The sequence below is a fragment of the Mirounga leonina genome, unplaced genomic scaffold (genome assembly GCF_011800145.1).
Source record: "Mirounga leonina isolate KUSES-001 unplaced genomic scaffold, KU_Mleo_1.0 Mir_174, whole genome shotgun sequence".
Classification (NCBI taxonomy): Eukaryota; Metazoa; Chordata; class Mammalia; order Carnivora; family Phocidae; genus Mirounga; species Mirounga leonina.
Genome location: NW_023270451.1, coordinates 17,920,750 through 17,937,371, shown reverse-complemented (window position 1 = coordinate 17,937,371; position 16,622 = coordinate 17,920,750). Strand labels below are relative to the sequence as shown.

General features: G+C 39.0%; 1 pseudogene; it reads left to right on the top strand.

The window, feature by feature from the left end:
* The first annotated feature begins 9,469 nt into the window (after positions 1 to 9,469).
* On the top strand, positions 9,470 to 14,878 carry LOC118021272 (annotated as a pseudogene).
* Positions 14,879 to 16,622: the final 1,744 nt, after the last annotated feature.

Genomic DNA, 16,622 nt, shown 5'->3' with positions numbered 1-16,622 from the left:
CATTCTTTAGTAGGATGCTCTTTGGCCTCCATGTATTTGAGTTTTTTCCGACTTTCCTCTTGTGATTTAGTTCTAGTTTCAAAGCACTGTGGTCCAAAAATACGCAGGGAATGTTCCCAATCTCTTGGTACTGGTTGAGACCTGATTTGTGACCAGGATGTGATCGATTCTGGAGAATGTTCCATGGGCACTAGAGAAGAATGTGTATTCTTTTGCTTTGGGATGGAATGTTCTGAATATATCTGTGAAGTCCATTTGGCCCAGTGTGTCATTTAAATTCTTTATTTCCTTGTTGATCTTTTGCTTAGATGATCTGTCCATTTCAGTGAGGGGGGTGTTAAAGTCCCCTACTATTATTGTATTGTTATCAATGTGTTTCTTTGCTTTTGTTATTAATTGGCTTATATAATTGACTGCTCCCATGTTAGGGGCATAGATATTTACAATTGTTAGATCTTCTTGTTGGATAGACCCTTTAAGTAGGACATAGTGTCCTTCCTCATCTCTTATTATACTCTTTGGTTGAAAATCTAATTTGTCTGATATAGGATTGGCATCCCAGCTTTCTTTTGGTGTTCAGTAGCATGGTAAATGGTTTTCCACCCCCTCACTTTCAATCTGGAGGTGTCTTTGGGTCTAAAATGAGTCTTTTGCAGATAGCATATCGATAGGTCTTGTTTTTTTTATCCAATCTGATAGCCTGTGTCTTTTGATTGGGGCATTTAGCCCATTTACATTCACGAAGCTATTGAAAGATACAAATTTAGTGCCATTGTATTTCCTGTAAGGTGACCGTTACTGTATATTGTCTGTGTTCCTTTCTGGTCTGTGTTACTTTTAGGCTATCTCTTTGCTTAGAGGACCCCTTTCAATATTTCTTGTAGGGCTGGTTTCGTGTTTGCAAATTCCTTTAGTTTTTGTTTGTCCTGAAAGCTTTTTGTCTCTGCTGCTATTTTCAATGACAGCCTAACTGGATAGAGTGTTCTTGGCTGCATATTTTTCTTGTTTAGTGCTCTGAGGATATCCTGCCAGTCCTTTCTGGCCTGCCAGGTCTCTGTGGATAGGTCTGTTGCCATTCTAATGTTTCTACCATTGTAGATTACAGATCTCTTCTCCCGAGCTGCTTTCAGGATTTTCTCTTTGTCTATGAGACTCGTAAGTTTTGCTATTAGATGTCAGGGTTGTTGACCTATTTTTATTGATTTTGAGGGTGGTTCTTTGTGCCTCCTGGATTTTGATGCCTTCCCCAAATTAGGGAAGTTCTCTGCTATAATTTGCTCCAGTATACCTTTTGCCCCTCTCTTTCTTCTTCTGGGATCCCAATTATTCTAATATTGTTTCATCTTATGGTATCACTTATCTCTCGAATTCTGCCCTCGTGATCCAGTAGTAGTTTATCTCTCTTTTTCTCAGCTTCTTTATTTTCCATCATTTGGTCTTCTATATCACTAATTCTCTCTTCTGCCTCATTTATCCTAGCAATTAGAGCTTCCATTTTTGATTGCACCTCATTAATAGCCTTTTTGATTTCAACTTGGTTAGATTTTAGTTTTTATTTCTCCAGAAAGGGTTTCTCTAATATCTTCCATGCTTTTTGCAAGCCCAGTTAGTATCTTTAAAATCGTCATTCTGAACTCTAGTTCTGACATCTTACTAATGTCTGTATTGATTAGGTCCCTGGCAGTCGGTACTGCCTCTTGTTCATTTTTTTTTGAGGTGATTTTTTCCATCTTGTCATTTTGTCCAGAGGAGAATAGATGAATGAGAGAACAAAATGCTAACAGGGTAACAATGACCCCAGAAAAATATACACTAAACAAATCAGAAGAGACCTGAAACTGGAGGGAAAGAAAGAAAAACGATTAAAAAAAAAATATGATCAAGTATGATCAGGCTGGTGCATAGATCAGTGTCAAACACTAGACTTTGGGTGTATTTTGGACTGTTAGAAGAGGGTGTCTCCCAATGTTTTAAAGAAAAACTTATATGTGCAAAAATAAGGATAAATACGAAGGGATGGAATATGACCGTAAAGATGAAAATTATAAAAGATTTTATAAAAGGAATTAATAAGATAAGTTGCTTGAAAAAAGAGGAATTAAAAAGGGGTGGAGAATGTCATCAGGCAGGAGACTAGAACAAAACCATATACTAAAGATTTAGGGTATATTTTGGTCTGTTAGAAGAAACTGTATCCCAAAATTTTAAAGAGAGAACAACTTATACATATACCAAAAATAAGGTTAACTACTATGAAGGGATAGAATATGACTGTAAAAATGAAAAATAAAAATTTTTAAAAAAAGGAATTGATAAGATGTTGGTTGAAAAAGGGAAAAAAAATTAAAAAAACAGTTAAAAAAGAATTAACTTTGAAGGACTAAAGAATCATGGTAAAAAAGCCATGAATTCTAAGTGCAGTATTCCCCTAGCGTGGGAGTTCTGCCATTCTCATTGATCAGTAAACTTGGTCTTAGGTGGCTGTTCTTGCTGATCTTCTGGGGGAAGGGCCTGTTGCTGTGGTTTCCATATGTCTTTGCCGGAGGTGGAATCTCCTGGCCCTTGCTGGTCCAGACTAAGTAATCTCAGGTTTGCTCTCGCGAGCTTTTGTTCCCTGCAAGCTTTCTGTACAGCTTTGGAGGACGAGAGTGAAAATGGTGGCCTCCCAATCTCTGCCCCAGAGAAGCCGAGAACTCGGGGCCCTGCTCCTCAGTGAGCCCCCAGAGAAAAGCAGTCAATCACTCCCGTCTCCCTGGTCTCCGGCTGCACTCTGTGCTCACCTGGCCTGTGACTGAGCATTTCTATCTCTGGCACCCGACCCCGTGTGGAGTCTCCAAACTCAGCAGATCCCTGCAGTGCACTCCCGCGCCACTCCTTCTGGGGGAGGAAGGGGTGTCTCCCTGGATCTGCCGCTTGTTGGGTCCCTGCTGGTGGAGCAGTGGCCTGACTGTGCCGCAGATCATGGTTTATGGCAACCCTGAGCTGAGAGCCCGCGCCTTGGCTCCGTCTCTGCAGCCGGCTTCCCCGCTCCGATACTTGGGAGCTCTGCCGCACTCACGCACCCCTGGGCTTTCTGTGACCCCGAGGGTCCTGAGACCTCACTGTCCCAGCAAGGGTTCCATCCCCCGCTCAGCCACTGGAGCGACGTCCTCAGCGGCGTCTACTTCTAAAAGTTCCAGTTTTCTCCTCTGGGGCTGTATCACTTGCCAGAAGCGGCCAACGGAGGCCCCCTCCCCTGCCATCTGTTCTCTCAGATATCGCCTTGGATTCACTTGTCCGCACGTCCCATCTTTCAGAAAGTGGTGGCTTTTCTGTTCAGAGAGTTGCTGCTATCTTTTCTTCCATCTCCTGTTGAGTTTGTAGGTGTTCAGAATGGTTTCATCCGTATTTAGCTGAATTCCTGGGACAAGATGAAAGTTAGGTCTCCTACTCCTCCTATAGGTTTATGTTTCTTGCCAACTCAGTAAAGTTTTCAGCCATTATTTTCTCAAATAATATTTTCTTTTTTGAAATTAAAGTCAATTAACATGTAGTGTATTATTAGTTTCAGAGGTAGAGTTCAGTGATTCATTAGTTGTTCAGCCATTATTTTACTACTTTTTTAGCCTTATTCTTTCTTCTCTGATTCTGGGACTAGACTTCTTGAATGTTAAATATTTTGTAATAGTCCCAGAGATACCTGAATATAATTTTTTTATTTCCTTTTTGATCAAAGTTGGTAGTTGCAAACTACAGAAACTATTTGAATTTCTGAAAGAGAATTGTTTTTCCTTTTTTCTTCTCCATCTCACAGAATTATTGGGAGGAATAGAGATAGGAGCTCTGGGGTAAGCTTCCAGAACCACTCCCAGATCCACACTGCAGATTTGTCCCTTTCATGAAAGTGTGGTAGTCCCTGACATGAGAAACCACAGAGCCTTTGCTTCCCCTAGACTAGCAGAATGGACGCCCCATATCCATTGTGTGTCCCTACATATCTTACTCCTGAATTAAAGTCTCATATTAGTGTATTAGGTTAATATACCTATGCATCTATCTGGCCCCCAAGCAGATAGTGCCCAACAGCAAGGGGGGCTCGGAAATGTAGGCTTCCTCCCCTAGAAAGTGCTTTATTGAGATATAATTGATATATAACAATGTAAGTTTAAGGTGTACAATGTGTTGATTTCATAGACTTAAATATTGTGAAATGATTACCATAGTAAGGTCAGTTACCATCTCCATAACATCATATAATTATCACTTTATATTTGTGGTGAAAATGTTTAAGATTTACCCTTTTAACTATAATTGCCATGAGTAATTTACCAACTTACTCATCTTTTAACTGAAAGTTTGTAGTATTTGACCAGCATCTCCTATTTCCCTCACACTCACCCTGCCTAGCCTCTGGAAACCATCATTTTACTCTGAATTTAGCTTTGCTTTCTTAGATTTCACATATAAGTGATAGCATACAATATTTGCTTGTCTCTTTCTGAATTCACTTAGGATAATGCCCTCAAGTTCCATCCATGTTGTTGCAAATGGCAGAATTTCCTTCTTTCTTTTGGCTGCATAACCTACCATTGTGCCACACTGTACTACATCCTTTTTAATCATTCATCCGTATTCAGATACTTAGGTTATTTCCATATCTTGGCTATTATGAATAATGCTGTAGTGAGGTTGGGCATGCAGATATGTCTTGAAGGTCCTTTGAAGATTTCCTTTGGATATATACCCCAAATGAGATTGTTAGATCATATGGTAGTTCAATTTTTACGTTTTTGAGGAACTTTCATATTGTTTCTGTAGTGATTAAATTCCAACCAACGGTGTGCAAGGGTTCCCTTTTCTTCACGTCCTTGCCAATACTTACCTTTTGTCTTTTCTATGATAGCCATTCTAACAGGTGTGAGGTTATATCTCCTATCACTGTGGTTTTAATTTGAATTTAACTGATGATTAGTGACGTTGAGAATCTTTTCTTATGCTTGTTGGCCATTGTCATCTTTGGAAAAAATATCTGTTTAGTTTCTCTGCTCATTTATTAATCAGATTGTGTTTTTGTTTTTCTTCTAAGCTGTAGTAGTTCCTTATGTATTATGGATATTAGCTTTTTATCAGATATATAGTTGGTAAATACAGTCTCCCATTCCTTAGGTTGTTTTTTCACTTTGTTAATTTTTTTCTGTGTAGAACTTTTTAATTTGATACATCCCACTTATTAAATTTTTATTTTTATTGCCTTTGCTGTGGTGTCCTGTCCAAAAAATCATTTCCAAGACTAATTTTAATGCATCTGTATTGGAAAGGTGGAAGTAAAATTGTCTGTTGCAGATGATATGATCTTCTATAGAAAATCCTAAGGATTCCATCAAAAAAACTGTTAATCAAAAATTCAATAAAGTTGTAGGATTCAACCTCAACATACAGAAATCCTTTGTTTCTCATATACTATCAATGAAATATTTAAAAAAAAAAACAATCCTGTTCACAGATAGCATTAAAAACAATGAAATATTTAGAAATAAACTTGACCAAGGAGGTGAAAGATCTATACACTGAAAGCTACAAGAAATTGAAGACACAAAAAAGTGGAAAGGTCTCTCCTGTTTATGGATTTGAAGAATGAATATTGTTTCCATCTTAGATTTTGTTAAATTGTCCATACTACCAAAAGCCATTTATAGATTCAATGCAATCCCTATAAAAATTCCAAAGGCAGTTTTTCAGAGAAAGAGCAAAAAAAAAAAAAAAATTCTAGTATTTGTATAGAACTGCAAAACACTTTGAATAGCCAGATCAATCCCAACAAAGAAAAACAAGGCTTAGAGGTACCATGCTTCATGATCTCAAACTGTACAAAGCCATAGTAATCAAATCTGTATGATACTGGCATAAAATAGACATATGGACCAATGGCACAGAATCAAGAGCCTTGAAATAAGTCCTTGCATATATGGCCAACTAATATTTGACTAAGGATACAAGAATACTTAATGGGAAAAGGATAAATAAATGTGTTGGGAAAACTGGATAATTAAATGTAGAATAATAAAATAGGGCCCTTATTTGACACCACTCACAAAAATTAATTTGGAATAGATTAAAGACTTAAACACAACTATTTCTTTTTAAAGTATTTTTCTCTCTGTTCACATCAAATAATTTCTGTTCTATATTTCAGTTTACTGGTTGTTTTTCTTTTACCTCCATTATACTGTGGGATCCATCCATCAAGTTTTTTTTTTTTTAGTTTTGGTGATTGTTTTTCAGTTCTTAATTTTTTTTTTTTTTTTAAGTAGGCTCCACGCTGGGTGTAGAGCTCAACGTGGGGCTTGAACTCCTGACCCTGACGTAAAGAGCTGAGCTAAAATCAGGAGTCGGATGCTTAGCCCACTGAGCTACCCAGGCATCCCAGTTTGAAAAATTATATATGATTCCTGTTAATGTTCTTTAAATATTAAAGTTTGTTCTCTTTATTCCAGGAAAGTTTCTTCCATTATAGTTGTCAGTATTCTTTTCCACTGATTGGGTTTTCTTTTAAGAACTCCTTATATATCTACGTTGTGTGTTTTTTTGCTTGTCTTCTGTAGTTATTACTTTCTCCAATTTTAAAAATTCATTCCTTTTTTACATTCTTATTTTGTCCTCTTTATTTCTATAGAGGTTCATTCTATGATATCTGTTTCTTTTTGTATGCCTTGTGGTTTAATCTACATTTCTCTGCGTACATCTACATCTGTTGCTTAAACATCCTTAAATGCCTCAACATTTATGATGTTGTAAAAATTCAGATTTGTTTCATTTGACAGCTTCTATAATTTTTTTTAATAGAATCCAATTTTTTGTTCCCTAGTCATGTTTTTTTCTGATGTGATTTCATTTTTATAAGTATGTAATTTAGATTCCATCTTAGGTCTTGCAATATTTTTAATTGGGTTTAACTGTAATTTTTTTCATTATTTATATTAAGAAAGACAGAGTTTCCTGTATTTTAGGAGGAAGTACCTGTTTAGCAGAAATGAAGGTCAAGATTGCCTTTCTAGCTTCAAAACTAGGTTTCCTCTTTGGTTTCACTGTAATAAACTTTAGAAAATATTTATCTGCATAGCTGTATCTTTCTGAGATGACACTTGCAGCTTTTTTTCTTTGGTTAGAATATGTCTCTTTCTTATACCCGATATATATATATATTTTTTTTTACCTTGAACAAATGGCTCTGAATGTGCTCTGACCAGTTTCCGTTCATTGTAGGGTTTTGACTTTTTTTTTTTTTTAAAGATTTTTATTTATTTGAGAGAGAGAATGAGGGACAGAGAGCACGAGAGGGAGGAGGGTCAGAGAGCGAGGCAGACTCCCTGCTGAGCAGGGAGCCCGACGTGGGACTCGATCCCGGGACTCCAGGATCATGGCCTGAGCCAAAGGCAGTCGCTTAACCGACTGAGCCACCCAGGCGCCCAGGGTTTTGACTATTTTGCCATCCTGGATGCTTCAGGCTGCCCCAACACCTTCAGAGTTGTGCAGTCCTCTTGTACTTATCTACAAATAGGAAACTGTGAAGCTTCCCAGTGCTTATGACTATCCTATGTGTGGCCATTTGAGTTCTCTGCTTTGAGTGGAGACCTTCTCTTTGCGAGTGAATGCCTGTTGGCCATTCCTGGCTTTCTTAATTTTTGGAGCCCAGCAGGGTTCCCTTTGTATTCCCTTTTGCTTGTTCTAGCATAGCTGCTGTTTTCCTTAGGGTCTTGCTGCTGTCAGTGTCTTAAATATACTTGCTCTCTTCCTGGGATTTATGGGATAATTTATCATTTTGTTTTGCAATCTCTTCTGTTTATTGCTGCCTAACAAATATGTCCAAAGTATATTGCCTTCGAACAACAATTTATGGGTATTTCTGGGTCACGGATTGCGGTGCGGCACAGTGTGGGTGTTTTGTTTGTTTCACGGTGTTGCAACTCCAGGTGCGATGACTGGAATGGTTGAGAGGTGGAACAAGGGGGCGGGGCGAGTGGGGGCGGGGCACTTGCCAAGCCTCTTTCTCTCTCCACGTGGCTCACTAGGCTTCCTCAAACTAGAGTGGCCTCAAGGTATTTGAAGTTCTTGCATAGCAGCTGAAGTCTCCAGGAGATCGAGATGAAAGCGTCCAGATCTCTTAAAAGCTAGGCCTGGAAATGGCATAGTTTCTTTTTTGCCTACTGTTATTCAGAGCATTCACAGGCCACAGTAAACTCAAGGGCAAGGCAAATGGATCTGTCTCTTGATGGCAGGAATGCCTAAGAACTGTGTCCTCCTCTAACTCACCATAATAACCTAGTTAACCTTTTAAAAATAACAGCTCTGTTGAGATCTAATTCATATATCCTGTAATTCATCCATTTAAAATGCACAATGTAATGATTTTTGGTATGTGAACAGAGTTGTGGAACTTCTGTACAATTTTAGAACATTTTCATCACCCCCAAAAGAAACCCTGAACCAATTAACAGTAACTTTCATTTCTGTCGGTTTTTTAAAAGGGATTGGGAGATTCAAAAAAAAATATGACACAGGACTGCCACCATTTTGTTCAAACTTGTGATGGTTTTATTTAAAGGGAATATTTCTGGTTTGAGATATGTATTATTGAGGCCAAGGCACAGATGCAATTTTAAAAATACATCAGTAATATGAGATTTTATCTTTCCTATTTTCTACCAGATGTTATAAGGACAAATGAAAATAAAAACTGTTTTAAAAAGTTGAAAATCCATTCTAAATGTATTATTTATTATTCCTTAAATATTAAACAGAGGAAAATGAAGTATTTTGAGAACATATTACCATAGATTTTGTATATTTCTCAGTAGTTATAGTTTCAATCTTCCTGTATTAAATTATGAATATATATATTCCTCAATTTAAAGGAGTGAATGCTAAAAATTTTTCCAGTAAAGTGAATGAATGTTCACCTATATAGTTCTGTTTTTTTCTTGAACCAATTTTAAAACTGAACTTAGAAATGGAGAAAACACATAGGAACAGATTTGGAGTATGGGTTGTATAGCAGAGCCTCGGTAGTAAGAACTTGATCCTCCAATGCTGCTGCCCCTACCCTGCCCTCTCCTACACCTTCTCCTTATCCCAGGCTGGACCTCTGCGGCAAGGCTACCTAGGTCCCAGGGATGGATACGGTATGACTGACAACTTTCCTAAATTGGGGGTTCCTAAAAGGGAAAAACTTTTCTCACTTATGATTGGGGTGATCGTACGATAGATACTACCAAATGGTGATGCTTTTGTCTTGGAGAGATGTTAAACAGGACAGGCCATCGGGATAGCAGGTGTACGCCGGGCTACTCCTGACCAATCAAGGTGTTTGGTCCCTCCCTAGAGATACATCTTACTTGTCTTTGAGACTTTCTCTGAGTCCCTTGGTAACTGAAGAATTGGGTGCTTTTCTCTCTGGGTATTGTCTTTCAACAAAGACTGGTCTAGTTGTGCAATGGCAGCTCGGGAGGAAGATGGATTTAGAGTGAGGTTTGCCTCCACCAATATGTAATGTAAATACAACGTACTCATTTGAAGAGAAAGGGTCAGTGACATGCACCTTCCAAACCTGACTAATTGAAGGACTCCTTTTTATTTTTTTTTCTTAAATGGATTCACATATAAGTTACTTGGTTTTCTTTAAAATTATGAATAAAAATCCCTAATAAAACATGAGAGAGTGTCTACTATGAGCAGGCAGTTTAAATTCTCTACCCAAACTTGATTCTCTCCATTTCTCTTCTGCTGGAGATTATCATTTTCGTACGTTTCTAACCTTAGTTTCTTTTCTGAAACAGTAAGGATAATACTAGTCCCTACCTCACAGTGTTGTTTGAAGGCATACCAAGGTAATATATGCAAAATGCCTTCTACATACTTAGTCTTATTTAAAGTCTTATGTAAATCAGATAGCAGGTATTACTGTTCACTGGTAAAGCATTTGGGCTCCAAAATGAAGATTCTTGGTTCTAAATTGCTGACTTACTTAGTGTGTGGCTTATATACTAACCTCACTAAACCTACGCTCTAGCTGTAAGATGAGGATAAAACCAATACCTTCTTCTCAGGATTGTTTTAAGAATTGAAGGATATATATATATATATATATATATATATATATATAGTAGCCTAGTGCCTAGAAAATGCTAAGCAATGATAGATGTTAGTTATTATTAATAGGATCATTGGTCATATTAATGCTGACAATAGAAAACTGGATAAGAACATTTACTTCAACAAGGTTTAATCGAGATTATTCTTTGTGACTTTTTTTCTACAGAAGTCTGACAAAGATTTGAGGTTTTTTTTTTAAGGCTCTGTGTCTGTTCTTTTCATGTATAAATATGGTTTTCTTTGCTACATTAGCATCTTAAATTCTGAAGTATTAAGAGACCAGTTGGTGAGGAAAGGCTTATCTATTCGTTCTTCCCTCAACCTGTACATGAAGCCCTGCTCTGTCAGGGGCCCTGGACTTGTTGGATGTGCTGGCAGAGGCCAGTGTACTTGCTCTGTCTCCACTCCTGGACCCAGCACATATTTTGCCCCTGGACCTGCACAAGCCTGGACTCTTGGCCCAGACAGGATCCAATTCCCAGAAGGAAGAGGTGCCACTGACCTAGAATTCTGGCATTGTGATGTTCGGCTGTTTGATCCTCTGTTTTTTCTCAGCCATGTTGTGAGCATCTCCTGTTTGATAGTCATTCCTGCAGTGCTGTTTCATCTGTTTCGTGCCAATGACCTGGATCTTCTTCAAAACAGACCCTAATGTCGGAACTCTGTTTTTAATTCAACATTCGAGACTGATAACATAGCTGGGGTGAGGCAAATCTGGACTCACCTGTCTATAAAGGAAACTCTCTATAAAGATATTTTCCTTTTTGTTTAAGCACTCAGTGTATGTGTTACAAAGGTCTCTGCCTTCTGATGTATGAAGAAACAGCTTGTTCATTTCTTACAAGTGATCCGATCTTTGTCACAAGCTACTGGCTGGGTTAAAACCATCCTCTTCAGGTTTATGTTCAGTTTTTCAGAATTCTACTTTTTTTAATTTCTCCCCAAGATGGAGTCTTCATGTGAAAAGGAGCTCCTGGTCTCCCTTGGCTTCAGACAAAGGGCTAGAGTTGTGTGTGTGTGTGCTCTTGTGCTACTCTCTGGATCTTTGCTGGATTCTGCATCAGTTCTTACCAGCCTGTCCTAGCTAGATTTGCTGGCATCCTCTGCTAGAGTTTGAGGCTGAAGAACATGGGATCTCTCCCTCTCTCGGCTTGGACAGAACTTACGGTCCTATCTGCCCTCTTGACCCAACTTCCGTTCTTTGAAGTACAGTGGCTGCAGCAGAGGTCTGGCTGTGATTCTCTTTTGCTTACTAGCCTATATAATCTGCTAGTAAAGTGTTAACCCCCGCTAGTCATCCCATCAATTACCAGACATCTCATCAGTTAACTTCCATGACTCTCCTTAGGGCATGTGAGAATTTCTGGATTCCTTACATGACCTTATAGCCAAACTGGAGATGTCCACTCAGGCTCTTTCTCTACCCAACCCTGCCATGTCTCTGACTTGACACTGAAATGGCTTCCCTCGGTTGGCTGCTCTCCCTCCCAACTGCCAAAGCAAACGTGGAGAAAAAACCCTCCAGAGTTACTGAGAATGGAGAAAAAGTAGGACTTTCCTTAGCTCCTCATTGGTGGATATAGACTATTTTCCTTCCCTCCTACCTAAAGAAAGGAACTCCAAGTTTTGAATCTCCTGTTATACATTTTACCACTTATTAATTCTGCTTTTTAAAAAGTCATCTACCTATATTTCGTTTCTCTTTTCCTGAAAAATTCAGCTCCTGTGTATTAATTTCTTCCTCCAACACCACAACTATCCTAATTCTTGGTGATGCCAGCATCACCGAGATCCTCCAATATCTCTGGCCTCATATTCTTCAGTGATACTGGCCTTACTTCTGCCACTCACGCCTGTTTACAGCCTAGATTTTTTTTTGTCCTTATTATTAGTGATATCTCTTCAGTCATTTCTATTTCCAGCTTCTCCTTCTCTGACCATCACTTTTCTCTCCAGCTGGCTCCCTTTAATGTCCCAGCTCCAACAATCCTTTTACACTCAGGGACTTGAAACTAGCTCATCTTCCACCTTTCCCATGTCCTTAAAATATGTCCTTATACCCTTTCTTCTGTTACAGTTCCATGTTTCATCCTTATAATCATTCCTTTGCTATAAAACCACTGCTCCCTTGTATCTCTCTTGTTTTATTATACTACCTGGCTATAAGACTGTTTATAGCACCCATGCCCATGCATGAAAAGTTGAACATGGCTGGAGAAAAACTTGCCATCATGCTGATTGGTCTCATTTTAAATTTATGGCACCCTCAAGTAGGCCCTAATGATGCCCAACAACCATTTATATTTCTTTTGTGTATTCACTCCCTCAGGCCTCAGATAACTTTTTGGACATTTTATTTCCTCTAGAACCTTTATCACTTCTTCTCTTACTCTCATTCTCTGCTAATGATAATAAAATAAAAGCAATCAGAAGACAGTTTGCCTTGGGTTACCCCTTCTCATGTTTCTACCAATGTATATCAAAGCTCGTGTGTTCTCCTTTAACTCCTTTATATGAATGAATTGTCTAAATTCCTAGCAAAGAACATGCCTCTTTTTGTGCACAAGGTCTCATGTCCTTATCCTTTTAAGAACTTCATGGTGATTCTCCTTTCTCATTCTTGCATCATCCGTTCTCTTCCTGTTGAACTTTTGCATGAGCATCTTAGTGATTTAACAAAACAAACTGCCTCTATATTTTTTTTTTTCCAGTTACTCCCCTCATTTCTCTGATTTATAGCAAAGCTCCTAAAGATTTGGCTCTCTGCATTTACTCCAATTCTTTCTTCTCTTCTGGACTGAACCTACTCAAGTCAGATTTCACACCCAGACCTCTTAAGAATGCTTGTGGTATTCGCCAATGATCTCCAGGTTGGCTAAATCCAATGCATTTCTTTGGATGTCTTAAAGATGATTCAGAACTAACATATCTCAATCTGAACTCTTCATCTTGTTCCCATCTCAAAATCAACATCCTCCTTTACTTCAAAATAACTTTTCTGTATATACTGGAGTGGTGGATACATGATTCTATGATTTGTTAAAATCCATACAAAGCATTTGTTTTTTAATTTCATAGGATAAAATACAAAGCAATAAAAATTCAATGATGGCACTTCTTTATTCAAACTCTCCAAAGTTTGAGCCAAAGTCCTTACAATGGCCTACAAGTCCATTCTGCTTTAGTCATAGTGTGCCCTCTGTACCTCAAACATACAAGACCCACTCTTGTTTCAGGATCATTGTACCATAGTCAAAGAATGTAGACTAATATTGTTAATTTCAAGAAAAAAAAATATTTTCATAATTGGCCTAATATGTGGCCAGTTTTTTTTAAATGGTCAAGGGACATTTTAAAAGTATTATCTCTAGCATAAATTTTCAAAACCAAATTTATTATTAGTCATTCTCTTACCTAGCATCATTTTACTTTTGCTACTTAGTCTGTCAGATAATGAGAAAGGATAAAATGTCACAACAGTGGAAGTTTATTATCTAACATGATCAGCACTGGAATGAATCAGTTAACCCAAAAGATCTATTATAAGACTGGGGATAGAGGGCGCCTGGGTGGCTCAGTCGTTAAGTGTCTGCCTTCGGCTCAGGTCCTGATCCCAGGGTCCTGGGATCGAGCCCCGCATTGGGCTCCCTGCTGGGCTGGGAGCCTGCTTCTCCCTCTCCCTCTCCCACTCCCCCTCTTGTGTTCCTTCTCTCGCTTTGTCTGCCTCTGTCAAATAAATAAATAAAATCTTAAAAGAAAAAAAAGACTGGGGATAGAGTTCGAATGGGAGGGGGAGTGTGGAGAGCGGACCCCAGTGAGCCCTGAAGCAGCGCCCCCCCGCCCCAAGTGCCCTAGTTTCCATCACGCCCTGGGCGGCGGCCGCAGCTGCAGCTCCCTCGGCCTCACATCTGGGCACCTGCCGTTGGGGACAAGAAGGTCATCGCAAGGAAGGTTTTGGGAACAGTAAAATGGTTCAATGTGAGAAACGGATACGGCTTCAACAGGAATGACCCCAAGGAGGATGTATTTGTACACAAGCCTGCCAGAAAGAACAGTAACCCGGGGCAGCGCCTTCGCAGTGTAGGAGATGGAGAAACGGTGGAGTTGATGTTGTTGAAGGAGAAAAGGGTGCGGGGCAGCAGCGGTGACAGGCCCTGGCGGAGTTCCTCTGCTAATGATAATAAAATAAAATATGCAGCCGACCGGAGCCATTACAGATGCTATCCCGGCGCGGGCGTCCTCCACGCAATTCCCGGCAGAACTCCCAGAATAGTGAGAGTGGGGAAAAGAACAAGGGATCGGAAAGTGCTCCCAGAGGCCCGGCCCCAACGGTGCCGGCCCTATTGCAGGCGACAGTTCTCACCTTACTACATGCAGAGATCCTCTGGGCGGCGCCACAGTATTCGGCCCTCCTGTGCAGAGGGAAGGGATGGAAGGTGATGACAACCAGGGTGCGGGAGAGCAAGATGGACCAGTGAGACAGAGTGTGTATCGGGGTTGTAGACACGATTCCGCAGGGGTCCTGCTCGCCACGGACAGCCTAGAGGGGATGTCAAGGAGGAAGATAAGGAAAATCAAGGAGAGGAGACCCAAGGTCAGCAGCCATCTCAATGTCGGTACCACCACAGCTTCAGTTGCCAACGCAGACGCCCAGAAAACCCTACACCACGAGATGGCAGAGACAAAAGCAGACGATCCAGCAGCTGAGAATTCCTCTGCTCCTGGGGCTGAGCAGGGTCAGGCTGAGTAAATGGCCAGTTTGCCATCTCTACGATCACTACCATCATCCAGCATGAAGGAATGAAGATGACATTCCAGCAATAAGAAATAAACAAAAGTTGGTACCGAAGACCTTAAGTGCTTGCTTTTTTGCCCATTGACCAGAGAAATAGAACTATCTGCATTATCTATGTAGCATGGGGTTCTTATTATTTTTACCTAAAGAGGTCTCTCTTTGGTAATGACAAATGTGTTTTTTAAAAAAGCCTGGTTTTTCTCAATACACCTTCAAAAGTTTTTAAATTGTTTTGTATCTGGTCGAGTTGAGATTTTTTAAGAACTTCATTTTTAATTCGTAATAAAAGTTTACAATTTGAATTTTTTTATTTTCCAAAAAAGTTAACAAATGGCAAGCAGCCATTAATAAAGGTCTTAAACAATTTAAAAAGAAAGACTGGGGCTAAAGAGAAATAATGTATACATATTGAAAACTTTTGTTTTTGTTTTTGTTTGGATGAAAACATCACCTATATTTATTTGTTAATCTTTTGATGCAGGGCCAAAGCCTTAGAATGTGGGCCCTAAATTGGAGTTCAATAATTGTGTGGCTTAACCACACCTATTAGGTAAGTTCTGTCATTTTAAATGGATTTTTATTTTATTTTTTTAAAGATTTTATTTATTTATTCATTAGAGACAGAGAGAGGCAGAGGGAGAAACAGGCTTCCCACGGAGCAAGGAGCCCGATGAGGGACTCGATCCCAGGACCCCGAGATCATGACCCGAGCCGAAGGCAGATGCTCAACCATCTGAGCTACCCAGGCGCCCTTAAATGGATTTTTAAAGTGGAGAGTTCAGAGACATTTTTGAAAGTGATCTGAGTATAGAATAATAGGTTTAGGTTTTTACAATTAATATTTGATCTAATAATTTACATTTGTGTCCCCACACCTACTTTGACAAGACTGTTGAGAGTCACATTGATTGAGGCTTTACAAACCTATTAAGTTTTAATTAAGTATAAACTTTCTACATATATTTAATACATAGTATTTATGCAATAGCAGGTTCAGTATCAAGTACTACAGATGTAAACATGTCTGGGAACAAATATGACTGACCCTTGGTAAGCGTACAGTTCAATTTGTGGGAATAGAAGGATACGAGCATGCAGTGGGAGCAACCCATCAGTGGTTAGTGTTTGGAGTGCTATGGATATGTCAGCATGTTCTGCAGAGGAATAGAAATTGTCTGTTAATCTATAGAGTCCGTTAAGAGAGCTCTTACTGCATTACTGTGTTTCTGTTAATGTCAGCTTTTATTTTCAACCCATTTTTTTTGCTTTGTTTTATCCTTTATTTGATGCATAAAAGTTGATGACAGTTATAGCCTTTGAGCTTTGCTATTTCATACATAAAAGTAACATTCTTTGTTCCTTTGAAGCTTTCACCTTAAATTTGAATTTGTCTCTTACTGTTACTGTAACCTTTCTTTAGTACCCCTTATCTCTTTGCTTTGTTTTCTGTTGTAGCTAGAGTTTCTTTGATATTTTTCCTTTTTGTAACTTGGAAGGCCTCCAAATTGCTAGAGATCAATTTTAAGAATTTAAAAAACTTTCTGGTTTCTGGATTACTTGAAAGTATCAGTTTCAATAACTGTTGGCTTTCCTCTTTGAGATGAAGTGTTGGCAAACTTCCAGCTTTTTCACTCTCCTATCTAACTTATATTTTGTAATATATTTTCCATAATCATGATTCTTCACAAATATATATACA